The sequence below is a fragment of the Aethalodelphis obliquidens genome, unplaced genomic scaffold (genome assembly GCF_003676395.1).
Source record: "Aethalodelphis obliquidens isolate GAN/ISIS:26980383/991018 unplaced genomic scaffold, ASM367639v1 scaffold74, whole genome shotgun sequence".
Classification (NCBI taxonomy): domain Eukaryota; kingdom Metazoa; phylum Chordata; class Mammalia; order Artiodactyla; family Delphinidae; genus Aethalodelphis; species Aethalodelphis obliquidens.
In genome coordinates, this window is record NW_020838018.1 from 5,287,273 (window position 1) to 5,309,019 (window position 21,747).

At 38.3% G+C, this 21,747-nt stretch overlaps 1 pseudogene; it reads left to right on the forward strand.

Moving 5' to 3' along the window:
- The first annotated feature begins 14,015 nt into the window (after nucleotides 1–14,015).
- Nucleotides 14,016–14,545, forward strand: LOC113612273 (synaptosomal-associated protein 23 pseudogene; annotated as a pseudogene).
- The last annotated feature ends 7,202 nt before the right edge of the window (nucleotides 14,546–21,747 follow it).

Here is a 21,747-nt window from a genome sequence, read left to right on the forward strand (position 1 = left end):
GACAGTGGAGGAGTAAGATGTGGAGATCACCTTCCTCCCCACAAATACATCAGAAGTACATCTACATGTGGAACAGCTCCTACAGAACACCTACTGAACACTGGCAGAAGACCTCAGACCTCCCAAAAGGCAAGAAACTCCCCATGTACCTGGGTAGGGTAAAAGCAAAAAGAAAAAACAGACACAAAAGGATAGGGACAGGACCTGAACTTCTGAGAGGGACCTGTGAAGGAGGAAAAGTTTCCACACACTAGGAAGCCCCTTCACTGGTGGAGATAGGGGGTGGCGGAGGGGAAGCTTCGGAGCCACAGAGGAGAGCACAGCAACAGGGGTGCAGAAGGCAAAGCAGAGAGATTCCAGCACAGAGGATTGGTGCCGACCGGCACTCACCAGCCTGAGAGGCTTGTGGGTTCACCCACCGGAGTAGGTGGGGGCTGGGAGCTGAGGCTCGGGCTTCAGAGGTCAGATCCCAGGGAGAAGATTGGGGTTGGCTGCATGAACACAGCCTGAGTGGGGCTAGTGTGCCACAGTTAGCCGGGAGGGAGTCTGGGAGAAACTCTGGAACTGCCTAAGAGGCCATTGTTTCGGGGTGTGCAAGGACAGGGGATTCAGAGCACCACCTAAAAGAGCTCCAGAGATGGGCACAGGCTGCTGCTATCAGTGTGGACACCAGAGACGGGCATGAAACGCTAAGGCTGCTGCTGAAGCCACCAAGAAACCTGTGAGCAAGCACAGGTCACTATCCACAATTCCCCTCCCGGGAGCCTGTGCAGCCCGCCACTGCCAGGGTCCCATGATCCAGGGACAACTTCCCTGGGAGAACACATGGCACGCCTCAGGCTGTTGAAACATCAGGCTGGTCTCTGCTGCCACAGGCTCACCCCATATTCTGTACCCTCCCTCCCCCTGGCCTGAGTGAGCCAGACCCTTTAATCAGCTGCTACTTTAACCCTGTCCCAACTGAGTGAAGAAAAGACGCCCTCAGGCTACCTACATACAGAGGCAGGGCCAAATCCAAAGCTGAGCCCCTGTGAGCTGTGAGAACAAAGAAGAGAAAGGGAAATCTCTCCCAGCAGCCTCAGGAGCAGCGGATTAAACCTCCACAATCAATTTGATGTATCCTGCATCTCTGGAATACCTGAATAGACAACGAATCATCCCAAAATTGAGACAGTGGACTTTGGGAGCAACTGTAGGCTTGGGGTTTGCTTTCTGCACCTAATTTGTTTCAGGTTTTATGTTTATCTTAGTTTAGTATTTAGAGTTTATTATCATTGGCAGATTTGTTTATTGATTTGGCAGCTCTCTTCCTTTTTTTTTAGTATCTAGATATATATATATTTTTCCTTTTTCTCTTTTTGTGAGTGTGTATCTGTATGCTTCTTTGTGTGATTTTTGTCTGTATAACTTTAGTTTTACCATTTGTCCTAGGGTTCTGTCTGACCATTGTTTTTTTTTAAATTTTATTATTTTTAATAATTTTTATTGTTTATTTTAATAACTTTATTTTATTTTTTTCTTTCTTTCTTTCTTTTTTTCTCCTTTTTCTTCTCACCTGTGTGGCTGACAGGGTCTTGATGCTCCGGCCAGGTGTCTGGCCTGTGCCTCTGAGGTGGGAGAGCCGAGTTCAGGACATCGATCCACCAGAGACCTCCCAGCTCCATGTAATATCAAACAGCAAAAGCTCACACAGAGATCTCCATCTCAACACAAAGACCCAGCTCCACTCAAAGACCAGCAAGCTACAGTGCTGGACACCCTATGCCAAACAACTAGCAAAACAGGAACACAATCCCACCCATGAACAGAGAGACTGCCTAAAATCATAATAAGGCCACAGGCACCCAAAACACACCACCGAACATGGTTCCGCCCAGCAGAAAGAAAATATCCAGCCTCATCCACCAGAACATAGGCACCAGTCCCTTCCACCAGGAAGACTACACGACCCACTGGCCAACCTTACCCAATGGGGACAGACACCAAAAACAATGGGAACTATGAACCTGCAGCCTGTGAAAAGGAGATCCCAAACACAGTAAGTTAAGCAAAATGAGAAGACAGAGAAACACACAGCAGATGACGGAGCAAGGTAAAAACCCACCAGACCAAACAAATGAAGAGGAAATAGGCTGCCTACCTGAAAAAGAATTCAGAGTTATGATAGTAAAGGTGATCCAAAATCTTGGAAATAGAATGGAGAAAATACAAGAAACGTTTAACAAGGACCTCGCAGAACTAAAGAGCAAACAAGCAATGATGAACAACACAATAAATGAAATTTAAAATTCTCTAGAAGGAATCAATAGCAGAAAAACTGAGGCAGAAGAATGGATAAGTGACCTGGAAGATAAAATAGTGGAAACAACTACTGCAGAGCATAATAAAAAAAAAAAAAATGAAAAGAACTGAGGAAAGTCTCAGAGACCTCTGGGACAACATTAAATGCACCAACATTCGAATTATAGGGGTCCCAGAAGAAAAAGAGGGAAAAAAAAGGGACTGAGAAAATATCTGAAGAGCTTATAGTTGGAAACTTCCCTAATATGGGAAAGTAAATAGTTAATCAAGTCCAGGAAGTGCAGAGTTCCATACAGGAAAAATCCAAGGAGAAACACACCAAGACACATATTAATCAAGCTATCAAAAATTAAACACAAAGAAAAAATATTAAAAGGAGCAAGGGAAAAACAAAAAATAACATAAAAGGGAATCCCTATAAGGTTAACAGCTGATCTTTCAGTAGAAATTCTGCAAGTCAGAATGGAGTGGCAGACATGTTTAAAGTGATGAAAGGGAAAAACCTGCAACCAAGATTACTCTATCCAGCAGGATCTCATTCAGACTTGATGGAGAAATTAAAACCTTTACAGTCAAGCAAAAGCTGAGAGAGTTCAGCACCACCAAACCAGCTTTACAACAAATGCTAAAGGAACTTCTCTAGGCAAGAAACACAAGAGAAGGAAAAGAACTACAATAACAAACCCAAAACAATTAAGAAAATGTTAATAGGAACATACATACCGATTATTACCTTAAATGTAAATGGATTAAATGCTCCAACCAAAAGACACAGACTGGCTGAATGGATACAAAAACAAGACCCTATATATGCTGTCTATAAGAGACTCACTTCAGACCTAGGGACACATACAGACTGAATGTGATGGGATGGAAAAATATATTCCGTGCAAATAGAAATTAAAAGAAAGCTGGAGTAGCAATTCTCATATCAGACAAAATAGACTTTAAAACAAAGACTATTACAAGAGACAAAGAAGCACACTACATAATGATCAAGGGATCAATCCAGGAAGAAGATATAACAACTGTAAATATTTACGCACCCAACATAGTACATAAGGCAAATGCTAACAGCCATAAAAGGGGAAATTGACAGTAACACAATCATACTAGGGGACTTTAACACCCCACTTTCACCAATGGACAGATCATCCAAAATGAAAATAAATAATGAAACACAACTTTAAATGATACATTAAACAAGATGGACTTAATTGATAATTATAGGACATTCTATCTGAAAACAATAGAACACACTTTCCTCTCTAGTGCTCATGGAACATTCTCCAGGATAGATCATATCTTGGGTCACAAATCAAGCCTAGGTAAATTTAAGAAAACTGAAATCTTATCAAGTATCTTTTCTGACCACAATGCTAGGAGACTACATATCAATTGCAGGAAAAATTCTGTAAAAAATACAAATACATGGAGGCTAAACGATACACTACTAAATAACCAAGAGATCACCAAAGAAATCAAAGAGGAAATCAAAAAATACCTAGAAACAAATGACAATGATAACACAATGACCCAAAACCCATGGGATGCAGCAAAACAGTTCTAAGAGGGAAGTTTATAGCAATACACTCCTACCTCAGGAAACAACAAACATCTCAAATAAACAAGATAACCTTACTCCTAAAGCAATTAGAAAAAGAAGAACAAAAAATCCCCAAAGTTAGCAGAAGGAAAGAAATCATAACGATCAGATCAGAAATAAATGTAAAAGAAATGAAGGAAACAATAGCAAATATCAATAAAATTAAAGCTGGTTCTTTGAGACGATAAACAAAATTGGTGAAAACATTAGCCAGACTCATCAAGAAACAAAAGGGAGAAGACTCAAAACAAAAGAAGTAGAAATGAAAAAGGAGAAGTAACAACTGACATTGAAGAAATACAAAGGATCATGAGAGATTACTACAAGCAACTATAGGCCAATAAAACGGACAACCAGGAAGAAATGGACAAATTCTTACAAAAAGCATTCTGAGACTGAATGAGGAAGAAATAGAAAATATACACAGACCAATCACAAACACTGAGATTGAGACTGTGATTAAAAATCTTCCAACAAACAAAAGCCCAGGACCAGATGGCTTCACAGGCGAATTCTATCAAACATTTAGAGAAGAACTAAAACCTATCCTTCTCAAACTCTTCCAAAATAGAGCTGAGGGCAGAACACTCCCAAACTCATTCTACCAGGCCACCATTACCCAGACACCAAAACAGAAAAGATGTCCAAAAAAAGAAAACTACAGTCCAATATCACTAATGAACATATATGCAAAAATCCTCAACAAAATACTAGTACACAGAATCCAACAGCACATTAAAAGGATCATAAAACATGATCAAGCGGGGTTATCCCAGGAATGCAAGGAATGTTCAATATATGCAAATCAATCAATGTGACACACCATTTTGACAAATTGAAGGAGAAAAACCATATGATCATCTCAATAGATGCAGAAAAAGCTTTCAACAAAATTCAACACCCGTTTATGATAAAAACCCTGCAGAAAGTAGGCATAGAGGGAACTTACCTCAACATAATAAAGGCCATATATGACAAAACCACAGCCAACATTGTTCTCAATGGTGAAAAACTGAAACCATTTCCTCTAAGATCAGTAACAAGACAAGGTTGTCCACTCTCATCACTATTATTCAACATAGTTTTGGAAGTTTTAGCCACAGCAATCAGAAAAGAAAAAGAAATAAAAGGAATCCAAATCGGAAAAGAAGAAGTAAAGCTGTCACTGTTTGCAGATGATATGATACTATACATAGAGAATCATAAAGATGCTACCAGAATACTAGAGCTAATCAACGATTTTGGTAAAGTAGCAGGACAGAAAATTAATGCACAGAAATCTCTTGCATTCCTATACACTCAAGATGAAAAATCAGAAAGAGAAATTAAGGAAACACTCACATTTACCCTTGCAATGAAAAGAATAAAATATTTAGGAATAAACCTACCTAAGGAGACAAAAGACCTGTATGCAGAAAACTGAAAGACACTGATGAAAGAAATTAAAGATGATACAAACAGATGGAAGGACATACCATATTCTTGGATAGGAAGAATGAACATTATGAAAATGACTCTACTACCCAAAGCAATCTACAGATTCAATGCAATCCCTATCAAATTACCACTGGCATTTTTCACAGAACTAGAACAAAACATTTTGCAATTTGTATGGAAACACAAAAGACCCCGAATAGCCTAAGCAATCTTGAGAACGAAAAACGGAGCTGGAAGAATCAGGCTCCCTGACTTCAGACTATACTACAGAGCTACAGTAATCAGAACAGTTTGGTACTGGCACAAAAACAGAAAGGTAGATCAATGGAACAGGATAGAAAGCCCAGCGATAAACCCACACACATATGGTCACCTTATCTTTGATAAAGGAGGCAAGAATATACAGTGGAGAAAAGACAGCCTCTTCAATACGTGGTGCTGGGAAAACTGGACAGCTACATGGAAAAGAATGAAATTAGAACACTCCCTAACACCCTACAAAAAAATAAACTCAAAATGGATTAAAGACCTAAATGTAAAGCCAGACACTATAAAACTCTTAGAGGAAAACACAGGCAGAACACTCTATGACATAAATCACAGCAAGATCCTTTTTGACCTACTTCCTAGAGAAATGGAAATAAAAACAAAAATAAACAAATGGGACCTAATGAAGCTTAAAAGCTTTTGCACAGCAAAGGAAACCATAAACAAGATGAAAAGACAACCCTCAGAATGGGGGAAAGTATTTGCAAATGAAGCAACTGACAAAGGATTAATCTCCAAAATTTACAAGCAGCTCATGCAGCTCAATATCAAAAAAAGCAAAAAACCCAATCCAAAAATGGGTAGAAGACCTAAATAGACATTTCTCCAAAGAAGACATACAGATTGCCAACAAACACATGAAAGGATGCTCAACATCACTATCCATTAGAGAAATGCAAATCAAAACTACAATGAGAGGGCTTCCCTGGTGGCGCAGTGGTTGAGAGTCCGCCTGCCGATTCAGGGGACACGGGTTCATGCCCCGGTCTGGGAAGATCCCACATGCCGTGGAGTGGCTGGGCCCGTGAGCCATGGCCGCTGAGCCTGCGCGTCCGGAGCCTCTGCTCCGCAGCGGGAAAGGCCACAACGGTGAGAGGCCCACATACTGCAAACAAACAAACAAACAAACAAAAAAACCTACAATGAAGTATCACCTCACACCAGTCAGAATGGCCATCATCAAAAAATCTACAAACAATAAATGCTGGAGAGGGTGTGTAGAAAAGGGAATCTCTTGCACTGTTGGTGGGAATGTAAATTGATACAGCCACTATGGAGAACAGCATGGAGGTTCCTTGAAAAACTAAAAATAGAACTACCATACGACCCAGCGATCCCACTACTGGGCATATACCCTGAGAAAACCATAATTCAAAAAGAGTCATAAAAAAACATAAAAATAAAAAAGAGTCATATACCACAATGTTCATTGCAGCTCTATTTACAATAGCCAGGACATGGAAGCAACCTAAGTGTCCACTGACAGATGAATGGATAAAGAAAATGTGGCACTAATATACAATGGAATATTACTCAGCCATGAAAAGAAATGAATTTGAGTTATTTGTAGTGAGGTGGATGGACCTAGAGTCTGTCATACAGAATGAAGTAAGTCAGAAAGAGAAAAACAAATACCGTATGCTAACACATATATATGGAATCTAAAAAAAAAAAGTTTCTGAAGAACCTATGGGCAGGATAGGAATAAAGATACAGACATAGAGAATGGACTTGAGGACACGGGGAGGTGGAAGGGTAAATTGGGACCAAGTGAGAGAGTGGCATGGACATATATACACTACCAAATGTAAAACAGATAGCTAGTGGGAAGCAGCCACATAGCACAGGGAGATCAGCTCGGTGCTTTGTGATCCGCTAGAGGGGTGGGATAGGGAGGGTGGGAGGGAGAGGCAAAAGGGAGGAGGTACGGGGATATATGTATATGTATAGCTGATTCACTTTGTTATAAAGCAGAAACTAACACACCACTGTAAAGCAGTTATACTCCAATAAATATGTTTAAAAAAGCAAGTGTTGGCAAGGATGTGGAGAAATCCCAAGCCAATATATTGCTGGTTTGATTGTGAAATTGTATAGCCACTTTGGTAAAGAGTCTGACAGTTTCTTCAAATGTTAAGCATAGAGTTACTCTGTGACTTAGTGATTTTACACTTAGGCATATGCCCAAGAGAAATGAAAACATACATCCATACAAAAACTTGTACATGAATGTTTATAGCAGCATTACCCATATAACTAATGTGGAAACATAAACTGATTAATGAATAAATAAAATGTGATATACCCATACAGAGGAATATCATTCTACAATTAAAAGGAATTAAATACTGATACACGCAACAACGTGGGTGGACCTTGAACACATTATGCTGAGTGAAAGAAACTAGACACACAATGCCACCTACCATATTATTACATTTATATGAAATTTCCAGAATAGGCAAATCTATAGATACAGAAAGTAGATTAGTATTTGCCAGATGCTAGGCAGTAGTAGGGGTGGGGCATGGAGAATGACTGCTTATGGATATGGGTATTTTTTTGGGGGGGGTGATGAAAATATTCTAAAATGAGGCAGTAGTTATGATTGCACAGCTCTGATGCTACACTAAAAAAAAATTGAGTTTGTACTTTAAATGGGGGAATTTTATGGTATATTAATTATATCTTAACAGAGCTGTTATGGTATGTGAATTATATCTTAATAAAGCCGTTAAAAATTCATTCCTAGAGAATGAAATAAAATCAGGCATAGCCGTATTCACATTGGTCCTGATTTTTTTCTAGATAAAGAGGCAGCATGACTTTGCATACAGCTGTTCCAAAACTCCTCTAATATCTGTTTGCTGTTTATCATTTCCATGAAAGAGGAAAATCTTAAAATACTGAGTGTTATGAAATTTGAAACAAGAGAAATCAGCTTAAAAGCTCCTCTGATTATGATGTTCAAATTAGAGATAATATTACAAAAATCATAGAATTTTAAACCTTAAATTTATTCTAAAGAGGATTTTATCATAAAATGCTATGCCCCTGAAGATATCTTAATTAGTTACACACACACAAAGACACACACTTCTAAATGCATTTTGACTATGCAAGCACCAGGGTAACCCCAGTCACCGTTCTGACTCCTAACAGGTATAGAAGTTGGCTTTTTCTATGTTTGTGAAAATTCACCTTGGTTGTCAAATCACTATCAATTGCTGATTTTATCTGCCTGAAACTTGAAATTATTTGAGTTTGAAAACTGAGTCTGCTCTAATTCCTTTATTAGTCAGATAAAGAAGATTAGCCAGTGTGTTTAAGAGACTAACCTAAGAGGATATAGCTAAAATCAAAATTCCAGTCTATGGATTTCATTTTCCTTTGTCTTTGCCCTAAATTTTGTCATCAAAATTTGTAATTTTTTTTTTTTCTTTTTTTTTTGCGGTACGTGGGCCTCTCACTGTTGTGGCCTCTGCCATTGCGGAGCACAGGCTCTGGACGCGCATGCTCAGCGGCCATGGCTCACGGGCTCAGCTGCTCCGCGGCATGTGGGATCTTCCCGGACCAGGGCACGAACCTGTGTCCCCTGCATCGGCAGGCGGACTCTCAACCACTGCGCCACCAGGGAAGCCCCAAAATTTGTAATTTAAGAGCTATAATGTGGTGCTAATAATACTCTGTTTTGGAGTTTGCTGCCTCTTACAATTTTTTGGAATAGTGGTTCAATGGTGATGGTGATCCCCACATCAGCGCCACATTTTCATTGATGCCTGATGTTGTTGAAGCAACAGCTGTCATCTTGCCACTCAGGAAAAACAGCCATCACATCCACACAATTCTCTCACCAGAAAACGCTTTTCCTAAGAGGTGTGTGAATCTTATTTCCCGCCTCCCATATTCTTTCATGTATTCTATCGTATTCTTAGGAATGTTTTTTTTAAAAAAAAACCTCTCTGAAATAAAAATCTACTACTGTGTTTCAACCTGTCACATTATTTAGCACATTCTATACTGAATAAGTGGACTGAACAACCACGCTAACAGTTTATTATATGACTGTAGAGATTAAAGGCTGTACACTATGAAAAATGTCTCCCATCATTAAGGGACAATGAGATACCCAGGTCTGTTAAGCTGTGTTGGATCCCCACAGTTCCTTAATTAAACAACCAGTCTCCATGTGGACAAGCTGTCCTTCTGCTGCCATGAGTTTTGTCTCCCTCCTTGACACATGTGTCCTACAACAAATGCTCACTGAAATAGCAAGACTGACTTCACTCCTTATAATTTAAAGAACCCACCTGACTCAGGGTTAAATGTATAGAACACCACGTAACTTATCAATGGGGCCTGAGTTAAATACTGAATTTGGAGTTTAAATATAAAGATAATTTGAGTACAAAATTGAATAGAAGTTGATCTAAATAAAAAATTAATGAACTAGTTTTGGTTCACAATTTTTCTTACTGGAAAGAAGACAAATGATAATTTATCAAATATTTACATGCCAAGTGACTTACAAATTATGTTCTATTTAATCTTCACATGAAATGTATGAGCTAAGTATTATTCAGTCTGCACTACAAATGAAGAAATAGAGGCTCAAGAGGTTTTAATAATTGCTTGAGATCATATAACTAGTGAGATATATAATTACTTTATAAAGTAAGTTTGACCAATTTTGTCATTTTTAATACCAAAATATACATCTAGATTTCCTCAAACTTAGAGAAATATACAGAAGTTTTGGAATTGAGGCCATTTCACAGTAACTTATTGACATTAGAAGAAATTATTTAAATCATTTGAGAGTTTAAAAGATTGTTAAAGGAAAAGGAAATTGGAAAAGTGTATTGTTGTTGTTGTTTTTTCTGAAATAAAGTGGCTTTCCTGTCCTCAGAGCTAGGGTTCAAAAGTAAGTGAACTGTCTGTTTGTTTGCTTCTCAGAGAAGGATGAAAGCCTTCCAAAATTCAAGGCAAAAGATTAGAAAACCTGATATTATAAGATACCTTGATTCCGTAGCTTTGCTCCTGTCATCTTCATGCAATTCATATTTTGACCCCACTACTTTCACATTTATCAAAAGAATACAAAACTTTAATCAAAATCGTATCAAAATTTACATTTTATTTCATTTAAAATATTCAATTAATATTGTCTTCCTTAAATGTATTTCCACTGTAGATAAAATCTAATTTCTACATTTAAAAAATTGCATTAAAAGTAATTTCACTGGTTCCAATTCCTTAGTGAAGTACTATTATAGAAAAAAATTTAATTTCCTGACCAAAGTTTACTAAGTCTATCTTATGTCAATGTGCATTTTGTTTTGTCTGTAGTTGTTAACTAAGTGAAATTATTTAAGATTAGCTTGGTGCTTTGTGTCCACCTAGAGGGGTGGGATAGGGAGGGTGGGAGGGAGACACAAGAGGGAGGAGATAAGGGGATATATGTATACGTATAGCTGATTCACTTTGTTATACAGCAGAAACTAACATACCATTGTAAAGCAATTATACTCCAATAAAGATGTTTAAAAAATTAAAAATAAAAAATAAATTTAATTTAATTTTAAAAGATTTTAAACATTGTCAAAATTTTTAATTATTGGGCTTCCCTGGTAGCGCAGTGGTTGAGAGTCCGCCTGCCGATGCAGGGGACACGGGTTCGTGCCGTGGTCCGGGAAGATCCCACGTGCCCCGGAGCGGCGGGGCCCGTGAGCCATGGCCGCTGAGCCTGCGCGTCCGGAGCCTGTGCTCCGCAGCAGGAGAGGCCACAACAGTGAGAGGCCCGCGTACCAGAAGAAAAAAATTTTTTTTAGTTATTTATCAACATTTTACCAAATTAAAATCTTACCATGTAAATTTTACCTGTCATCAATATTATTTTGTGCTGATTATTTCTATCAAGTGTAATTTTTTGTATTATATTATTGCTGTTTTTAAGGTTTTGTGAGCTAAATGATTCTTCAATCATATTTTTACTTATAGTTATAAAACTAATTTAACACTGTCAGTATGAGTTTGTGGATTACTTTAATCATAATATTTACAACGAAATAGATAAAAGTTTTAGGTGTAATTATCATCATGTTTCATGATAGGCATTTCAGACTTTTTAAAAAGAGTTATCATTTGGCTTAATAAAATAAAAAAAAATTTCTCCTGAATTCATTTCAAGAAATGCCATACTTTGGGCATTTTCTATTAAATAGTTCAGTAATCCTGTTCTATTCAATCTGTTCTTAAAGCTATCCATTTTGTTCTTAATTTTAGATATCACATTTTTCAATTTTAAGTTATGGGTTTTACTTCTATAGAATGTCTAAATTCTTTGATAAAATCATCTATTCAATCATTTTTGTGTCTTTTTCTCCATTGTTTTAGCATATTAATCATGATTACTTAGAGGTCCTGTCTGCTAAGGTTACTTTTTGGATCATCCATTGAACTTTTCTACTATCTGTTCTTTTTTTCTTGTGGGTTTAGCCACACCATGTTACCTTGTTGCATGTCTTGTAACTTTTAATCGCATGTCACAGATTTTGGATAAAAGAACCTTTGAGGATCTAGATGGTACCCTTTATTACATATCCATTTCTTCTATTAGACAGAAACCATAAGTGGCTGGTTGCTTCCATCCAATTAGTAAATTTCAGTTTGGGTAAGATTTCATTTACCTCTCCCTCATCCTTCTTTCTAAGGCTGGGTCCTCAATAGCTTTCAATTGACAGATTGTTAGATGCTCCAAACAACATAGCCCTAAAGTAGATATTCTAGAATTTAAAAGTACATTATTTAAAATAAAACACAAAAGATGGGTTTAAGAGAGAGTCATTTTTGCCCTTTAAAGATTTGTAGCTTAGTCTATCAGCCAACAGCTTCAAAATTTGAAAACTGGACTTCGGTTTTAGGTTGGTGATATAAGGAGTTGGAAAGAGGATTGCCCCCATCCTTAAAACAAGAAAAAAGCTATAACTAACTAATTTTCATGAGACTATAAGAGAACTGAGGACACAGCTGATCGATGAGAATCTGTAGGGAGAACAGCACCAGAACATTTGCTTACCTGAGACAGAAGTTGCCAAATAACATATAAATAGGTAGAAATGTTAAACAAGATATTTTAAACAAATTGTTGAAGCATGGGCTATATTGAGAGTGTGAAGCCTCTGATATGAGGGCGGGATTTTGCCATCTTGCAGTCTTTTCCCTCTAGAAACCCCACCAGACAACCACAGGGAAGATGGGGAGAATGATGAGAAAGGTACTGGCTGGTGAGGGAACAGCAGCCACTGCCAAAACCCCACCCAGACCCCTCCCTCCTTATTTATCCTAAAGAACAAAGATCTTAATTTAAAGGAGGAAGATCAGTTAAATGTGCAGTTTGGGGAGCTGGGGAAGAACAATGGAGGCCACCACTGGAAATCTACCCAGATTCCCAAATGAATAAAAGTGTCAATCTTCAGAGGGAAGAGTGGCCAAACCATAGGGGAGGGGGCTGATGGAAATCCACGGAACCTGGAGGAGGGGCAAGAACACGAATGAGGTCCATCTCCCAAGACCCAGATTCAGAGTGACTGCTTAAAACTGAGGTTTAATTAAATAATCAGAGGATTCAACGATCATCCAACCTCCATCCCAAGCACCACCCTAACCAGCCTGGAATAAAAATATCAACGGAACACAACAGAGAACTCAACATCACTGGTTTTAGGGAAATGCAAATTAAAATCAGAATGAGATACCTCAGTTAGAATTAGTAAAATTAAAACAATAAAATGATGACTAAATACTGGTGAGTATGCAGAACAGGAATTCTCCTTCACTGCTGATGTGAATCGAAAATGGCAGAGCCACTTTGGAAGACAGCTTCTTGTAAAGTTAAACATATGCTTATGTTACAACCCAGTAATCTCACGCCTGTGCTTTACTCAAGTTAATTGAAAAATTATATTCACACAAAAACGGCCTGTACATGACTGCTTATAGTTGCCAAAAATTGGAAACAATCAAGATATCCTTGAACAGATGAGAAACTAAAAAAACTGTGGTCCACCTGTACAATGGAATACTGCTCAGAAATAAGAAACAATGAGTTGCTGATTCACATAATAACATGGATGAATCTGAAAGGCATTTTGCTAAGTGTAAGAATCTCTCCCAACTTCTCTGTCCCTCGGAAGATGCCTTCTGACAAAAGCACAAAATATGTCCAAGTGAAACACAGCTGTGTTCCTCAGTGTCAATTCACCGCTCTCTAGAACTTTCTTCCCAGTCTGTTTTATCTTCTGGGTCTGTTCACCTTCACCAGGATGGAGGGCACAGGGAAATGTTTTTTTTCCTAAAGATTGTGAAACTAGTAGAGATTTTACTCTGCCTTTTATAAGTTTATTTATTTATTTTTGCAGTATGCGGGTCTCTGACTGTTGTGGCCTCTCCCGTTGTGGATCACAGGCTCCGGACGCGTAGGCTCAGTGGCCATGGCTCATGGGTCCAGCCGCTCCGCGGCGTGTGGGATCTTCCCGGACCTTGGCACAAACCCGTGTCCCCTGCATTGGCAGGTGGACTCTCAACTACTGCGCCACCAGGGAAGCCCTATCAAGAGTTTTAATTCATCACGGATAATCTGTCAGCAGAAGAAATTCAGCTGAGGGCTAACCAGGTTACTGATGAGTCTCTGGAAAGTACAAGGAGAATCCTGGGTTTAGACATTGAGTCTCAGGATGCACGAATCAAGACTATCACTATGCTGGATGAACAAGGGGAACAACTAAAACACATAGAAGAAGGCATGGACCAAATAAACAAAGACATGAGAGAAGCAGAGAAGACTTTAACAGAACTAAACTAGTGCTGTGGCCTCTGTATATGCCCATGTAATAGTATTAACAAAAGATGCCAGGGAAGACGAAATGGGAGAGAACCTGAATCAAGTGGGCAGTATCCTAGGAAATCTAAAAAACATGGCCCTGGACATGGGCAATGAGATTGAGGCTCAAAATCGACAAATAGAACGGATCACAGAAAAGGCTGACACCAACAAAGGTCGTATTGACAATGCCAATGCCAGAGCAAAGAAACTCATTGACAGCTAAAGTTACTGCTGTACTTCTTTAACATTTATTCACTTCCCGAGCTCCTCCTTCAAAGTCATTACCTTTCCAGAGTTTGAAATTTTGTTTCCACACTCTTCTAATCGGGAGATGATGTGGAAGATCTAGGAGTAACAGCCCCCCTATTCTTTTATTTTCTCTTTTTCCCTTGAGGGTAGACTGCTGCTTAGTTTTCCCTCTAGTATTTTCTTTCTCAGTCCATACTCTTAGGTTGGTATCCATACATCATATATGGTGGTGTTTTTCCTTCTCTCCATTTACTTAGCAGGTTCTTCTGCTTTCAAAATTTGGAAGCATTGCCAAACACAGCCATGTAAGAGGAAGCTGGGGGCATTGGGGGCAGGCACAAGGAGGAGAGGCAAGAGATAAGAGGTTGTTACCTCAGTAAAATCTGCAGACCCTAAAGCCCAAAGTTGCATAAGCACAGTGAAGATCTAGCTGGGTTTAATTTCTATTTAAGTTGCAGTTATTGCCAATTTAGGACAATGCTTGGTTTTGGAGTCTGTATACACAATATTTTTGTTATACATCACAACTTTGCAACCTCTGCTTCAAAAAAGAATTGAATGAGTTTTCTTAAAGTGAGCTTAATTTCTGAACTCTTGGTGATTCATTTATGTGCATAAATTCTATGATCCCATTTCATTTTGCACCATATAGGAACACATGGTATAAATGAATGGCTTTTTATTTTCATATTATTAGTACTATCATTTGGACTTCCCTGGTGGCATAGTGGTTAAGAATCCACCTGCCAAAGCAGGGGACATGGGTTCAAGCCCTGGTCTGGGAAGATCCCACATGCCATGGAGCAACTAAGCCCGTGAGCCACAACTACTGAGCCTGTACTCTAGAGCCCGCGAGCCACAGCTACTGAGCCCACGCACCACAACTACTGAAACCCGCGTGCCTAGAGCCCGTGCTCTGCAACAAGAGAAGCCACCGCAATGAGAAGCCTGCGCACCGCAATGAAGAGAAGCCCCCGCTCACCACAACTAGAGAAAGCCCGCATGTAGCAATGAAGACCCAACACAGCCAAAATAAATTAATTTTAAAAAATAGTATCATGGTCCCATTACAGGCCTATTAACCTCATAAATGTGTCATTAGTCTTTGAAGAAAAAATATGTAAATATGTATATATGAGAATTTCTTTCTACAGCAGGGCTTAAAATTTTTTTGAAAAGTTTGACAAAGTATATCACATGAATTCAGATTTATCTCAATGCCAAGAATTATGTTTAGATAGGAAAAAAGAAACTTGTTTTGATCTCAGGTAGAAAACGGTTAGATTACTTTGAGTTTTATGTAGCTTTAAACTTTTTTTAAAACTAGAATTTATTCTGTTTAAAAATGATTTAGAAAATTATGTCTTTGGTTTACTTATTGATGACTGCACTATCATTCTCTTAGCCTTTTGTATTCAACTTCCAGAATCACATTTGTTTAGATCTTGAACAGTTATAAGAATTTGATTGATATTTGTCCCCTTTATTTTAAAACTATCTTCTGCACACTTCAAAGCTATTGATGTCGATTGGTTTGACCAATAACCACTGTTTGATCCTTATGATTAAATTTTGTAACTTAGGAAACTTTTTTCAAATAAGCGATGTGCTTCTGTGACTACTTTTTGGGGGGTGGAAAGCAATAATTTTCTCAACTCTTATTTGACAAACTGAATAAAGCAAAGATCCATAAATTTAAAAAAAAAGAAAGAAAGAAATATGGATAGAAGGGAAGAGGAAATCAATAATAAATTAGCCAGGTAAATATGTCTTAAACAATAGGTTTTAAGTAGACCTAGTATCATTAAGATATTAGTTATTCATAAATTAATGTATACATTTAATGTGATCCCAATTAAAATAACAACAGTTTTTGTTTTCATTTTTGTTTTGGTGAGTGGTGAGGTGCTTTAGACAAGCCAATTTGAAAGTTCACATAAAAAATAAACAAAAACATTTAGTAAAACTCTGAGTAAAGGAGTAATAAAGTGTAACGGCTCCTACCTGATAGTAAACATTCACATCCCTCTCATGTGCCCAGTACATTCACCCCATTCTAATATCCCCCAAAACCTTAACCCATTCCAGCATCAACTGTAAGCTCAAACTCTCAACTAAATATCATCAACATAAAAGGTCCCAAATCTCATCATCTAAATCAGGCATGGGTGAGACTCTGGGTAGTATGGTCCATGCCTGGAAAAACTGTCTCCCCATCTGTGGACCTATGAAACTAGAAAACAACCTTTTGTAATATGGAAGAATCTTTTGTATTGTGTTACAAGTTAATCACTATAAGCTTAAATTATACATAATGGCCCATCTCTGGGAACCCTGCTTTCCAGGTAATGAGCATTAAGCTAAAATACCTTTGTTTAGCTCACAGGAAACATCCTGATCAGGCCCACCTGTGAATGACTGCAGGGAGGAAAATATTAACACATCCCTTCCAGAGGCTGATGGAAACTAGGAAGTGTTTGACTTTACTCTCTCCCCTTTTAGTATAAAAGGAGCCTGAATTCTAACTCAGGCAAGATGGTTCTTTGGGGCACAAGCCCACCATCTTCTCGGTCTGCTGGCTTTCCAAATAAAGTCATATTCCTTGACCCTACAACCCGTCTCTTGATTATTGGCCTGTTGTGCAGCGAGCAGTATGGTCTTAGACTTGGTAACACTTTCTCCTCCAGGATAGAGTGGCGGTACAGGTACAGAATAGACATTCTCGTTTTCATCTAGGAATGGAAAGGGGTCACCAAGCAACTCTAAGCCCAGCAGGACAAATCCCATTAGGTTTCAATGAAGATTCTCTGTGGCTTGATGCCCTGTCCTTTGGGCCCATGGTGGTGGCCTTGTTGGCCCCTGGCCCTAAGCCTGTGTCTCTGGGCTCTACTTCCATGCCCACACTCTGTCTTTGGAACTGTTCATCCTTTTTCCTGAAGGGCAGCCCATGTTTGTAACCAAGTAGTTCTATCAGTCCCACGTCCTGTTTGTAAAATCTCAGGAGTTTAATAGCTTCCCTTCATTACTTCCTGTCTCTGTTCCCTTCAGTCTAAGCTGGCAGTGTTTCTGCTGATGTAACATTCTCAAAAACCCCATTGGTCTTTAGTGCGTGTCAAGGGGGTCTACTCCATTAGTCAAAAGAGTCCTTCACTGAATCTCCCCGTATAACCCCATCTCTATTCCAGGCTTCTGCTGAGATGGTTGAGTGGACCCAGGAGTCACCTACATAATCTCTTCTGCAACACATTTTCCAGCCATACCTTGGCCCTCTCTCCCCAGCACACTTCCCCCCAAAAATGAATTTCCTCGTTTCTTCATACTTTGTAATCTGGATTGGCTTGAAACACTCCAAATAATCAAGGGCTGGTTCCTTTTTGCCTAGTAGTTCCTTGTTCAGTTTCTCTCTTTCCTCAGGCATTTTACTATCAGCAGGAAGGAGCTTTGCTTGGAAATCTCTTCAGCTCCATATCCAAGTTTATTGCATGTAAGTTCTATTTTCCACCCAGAATGAAAGAACACAATTCAGCCAAGTTTTCTGCCACTTTATAACAAAAAATACCTTTTCTCCAATTTCCAATAAAATGTTCCTCATTTCCTTTTAAAGTCTCACCAGAGAGATTTATATTTATATATTTATGTCAAGATTCTGTTCATGAACAATGGGATGTTCATGATGAGACACTTTCCTTACAATGCTTTTGACTTCTCTCTGAGCTCTCATCAAAATCACCTTTGACAACATATTTCTACTTTCTCATCAAGATGATCGAGGCTTTTCCAATCACCAACCTCTAAATTCTCCTAGCCTTTACTCATTACCCAAATTCAAAGCCACTTCCACATTTTTAGGTATCTGTTACTATGGCACCTTAGTTCCCAGATCTGTATTAGTTTCCTAGGGGCTGCCAAAACAAATTTTCACAAACTTCGTGGCTTAAAACAACAGAATTGTTTTCTCCCTACAGTTCTGGAAGGCCAGAAGTCAAAAAATCAAGGTTTGGGCAAGGTTAGTTCCTTCTGGAGGCTCTGAGGGACTATCTGTTCCATACCTTTCCCCTAGTTTCTGGTGGTTGCTGGCAATCCTTGGCATTTACTGGACTGATCACGCAAATCTCTGCCTCCGTCTCCAATGGTGTTCTCCTTTGCGTCTCTGTGTGTGTTCTTTTCTGTTTCTTATAAGGACAATCTCATTGGATTTAGAGACCACTCTCACCTAACAGGATCTCATCATAATCCTTACCTTAATTACATCTGCAAATACCCCATTGCCAAATACATCACATTCTGAGGTTCTGGGAGGACATGAATTTTGAGGGGACACTATTCAACCCATTATGGTTAGTTATACTTCAAGAAAATTATTTTTAAAAAGTTGCCAGAGCTTGCTTATATAAGATAGATAAGATAGTGTATTAGGAAATTTTTCTCCTACTGAAATGTTCTTCTCTAGCCTGTTTGGCCCATTTTAAAATCCTGTTAGCCACATGGTGATTTAAAGTGATCCTCCTTTTCTGTCAAGTAAATTAGAATTTGTCTCATTATGCCCCCAGTGTTGAATTTTCCTTTTGATCTGATTGACTTCTGAAGTGATAAGTTCACAATTTGTTTTGGTACTTTGAGCATATAGTTGCCGTTTTACACATCAGAGCTTAAGGTCCCCTGAGGGGTTTCTGTGATTTTCCCAGGAATCTTAACAGTAAGTTTCATTCATATTTTCACACCATATTTACTATTACTTTTCAGACTCCGGTTTATTCTATCCATTTGTTGCATTTTCGTTGATGTGTGTGCTCTATTTCTCCCTCTCTTGTTCTCTCTGTGGAGTACAGAATGGCTGTGTGCTGCTTTTCTCTGTTACGCAGTGCTGGTGTGACTGGACCCCTCACTAAAGAAGACTCCCTACCCTTCCTGCTGGTTTCTCCTCAAATTTATCAGTTATAAAAATATTAACCTCATAGCAGACCTTATTATGAGGTCTAACATAACACTTGTGCATCAATAAAGCCTTTTTTTTTTTTTTTGCGGTACGCGGGCCTCTCACTGTTGTGGACTCTCCCGTTGCAGAGCACAGGCTCCGGATGTGCAGGCTCAGCAGCCATGGCTCACGGGCCCAGCCGATCCGCGGCATGTGGGATCTTCCCGGACCGGGGCACGAACCCGTGTCCCCTGCATCGGCAGGCGGACTCTCAACCACTGCGCCACCAGGGAAGCCCAATAAAGCCATTTTTAAAACACTTGTAATTCCCCAACATTTCATGAAGTAAGCAGCTCCATGTTTTTTTAAATGTTTCCAATATCATGATTTCATCTTTTTGTTATGCTACCTGACCGTGACCGATGTTAATGTTGTGGAGGTTGCTTTCTGATACAAACTAAGTTATAATAACTTATTTATGGTCAGGAGTATATAGGCAACTTGTGGGCCAAATTCTTTTGTCTCTTTCAACATTTTATCCAGCCAAGTACATACACATATCAAAATGCAGCCACGAGCGTCATATAACACTCTGACCTGCTTCCAAATTCAGAGTTCTGTCCTTTTATCTCATAACATGGCTGTTACCATCTTGTCCAGAGCCAAGTGTTCCTTGATAATATGCATTCCTTATCAATGCAGCCTCTGCATGGAAATCCCTGAAGAAGAAGGCTGGTGTAAACCTTCCTATGTCCATGAAAGTGGTATCAACAGTGTTTGATACATGAACAAAGTATGTGTGCACTTCTGATGGAAGTTGGGAGAAAATGTGAAAGAGTGTAATTGATGGAGTACCAAATGAAATAAAATATAACAGTTCAATGGAATGACTAGCAGGATCTTGATCTACAAGATGTATAGATCAGGGATATATATATGTATATGAGAATTAGAGCAAAAATGAGTGGGGATTTTTTGTTTTGTTCTTGAGCTCATAGAGGAGTTGTTAAGAAGACTCTTGAAATCATATCATGGAGGTGCTACACCCACAAAGTGCTGTCCCTTTGGTTTTTTATGAGAGAGAAATATATATATATAACCTTTATATATATATATATATATTTCCCTCTCATAAAAATAATATATATACTACATTAATATTATAGTAAATTATTATATATTATGAAATAGTAATATTACATTAAATTATACAATATTATCATATTAATTATTATATATTATGTATATTATATTAATAATATCTATATTTCCCATATATATAACCTTTATATATATAGATATAGATATACACATAACCTTTTTAATTGTTCTGGGGCTAGTATTTCTTGCAATTGAGTGCAGTTTCCAGTTTTTCACTCCCTTTCTTGCTTCCCCTCAAAGAACAGTTCTTATGCTTACATAGAAGTTACTAAAAATCTCAACATAATTCCCTACTACTCTTCTTGATATAGATAGACAGATACAGATAAATATATAGATATAGATATAAATATATAGATAAAACCAATCAACATTACATTGTATAATTGTGTGGTGATGAAATGCAAATTTATTTTTATTTATATTCTCATATAAAACATCAATAAAATAAGTTCCATGTAAGTAAAAGTCAAAAAATGTATAAAAACTAAATAAATATTCATGCCAGTGAGGTCAGGTAAGGTTATGCTGTGGTATAAAAACTCCAAAAATCTTAGCTGTTAAACAACAACACTGATTTCTTAGTTATATATGTCAAATACATATCATATAGGTTGGCAAGGACAGGCAGGCAAGACTTGACTGAGGCCAAGAGATTTGATCTCCAGTGATTTTTTTAATGATCTCTCTCATTGAGAAGGGTGGCGTTTGTCTAAAAATCCTTCTCTGAGAGCTTTGTCCTTCAATCTATGAATCTATGTAACATCTCAACGGTAAAGAAAAGTGTGTGCTTCTACGTGAAACTGGCTTGAATATTTAGATGAAAAGAACACAGTTTAAGTTTTAAACAAAGTGAATACTCTCTACCTACAAGGGGGAGAGCTCAATGGACATGTAACTACAATCTTGGTATTAGAAATACGTCTTCTCAAAATAACATTACAGAAATACAACTTGAATTTGCTAAAATAAACAAAAAGAGATTGTCTCTCTTTTCTCTGCTTCCCTATATGTGTGTACTTTATTCTTATCCTCCTGGGTGGGATGGCTTTTTTGTTCCTTCAATGAATGTGGGTACCTAAGATTATGTCTTTTGTTCACGAGATGAATCAGATGGGAGTGGGGAAGTGAAACATTTTAGTCTCA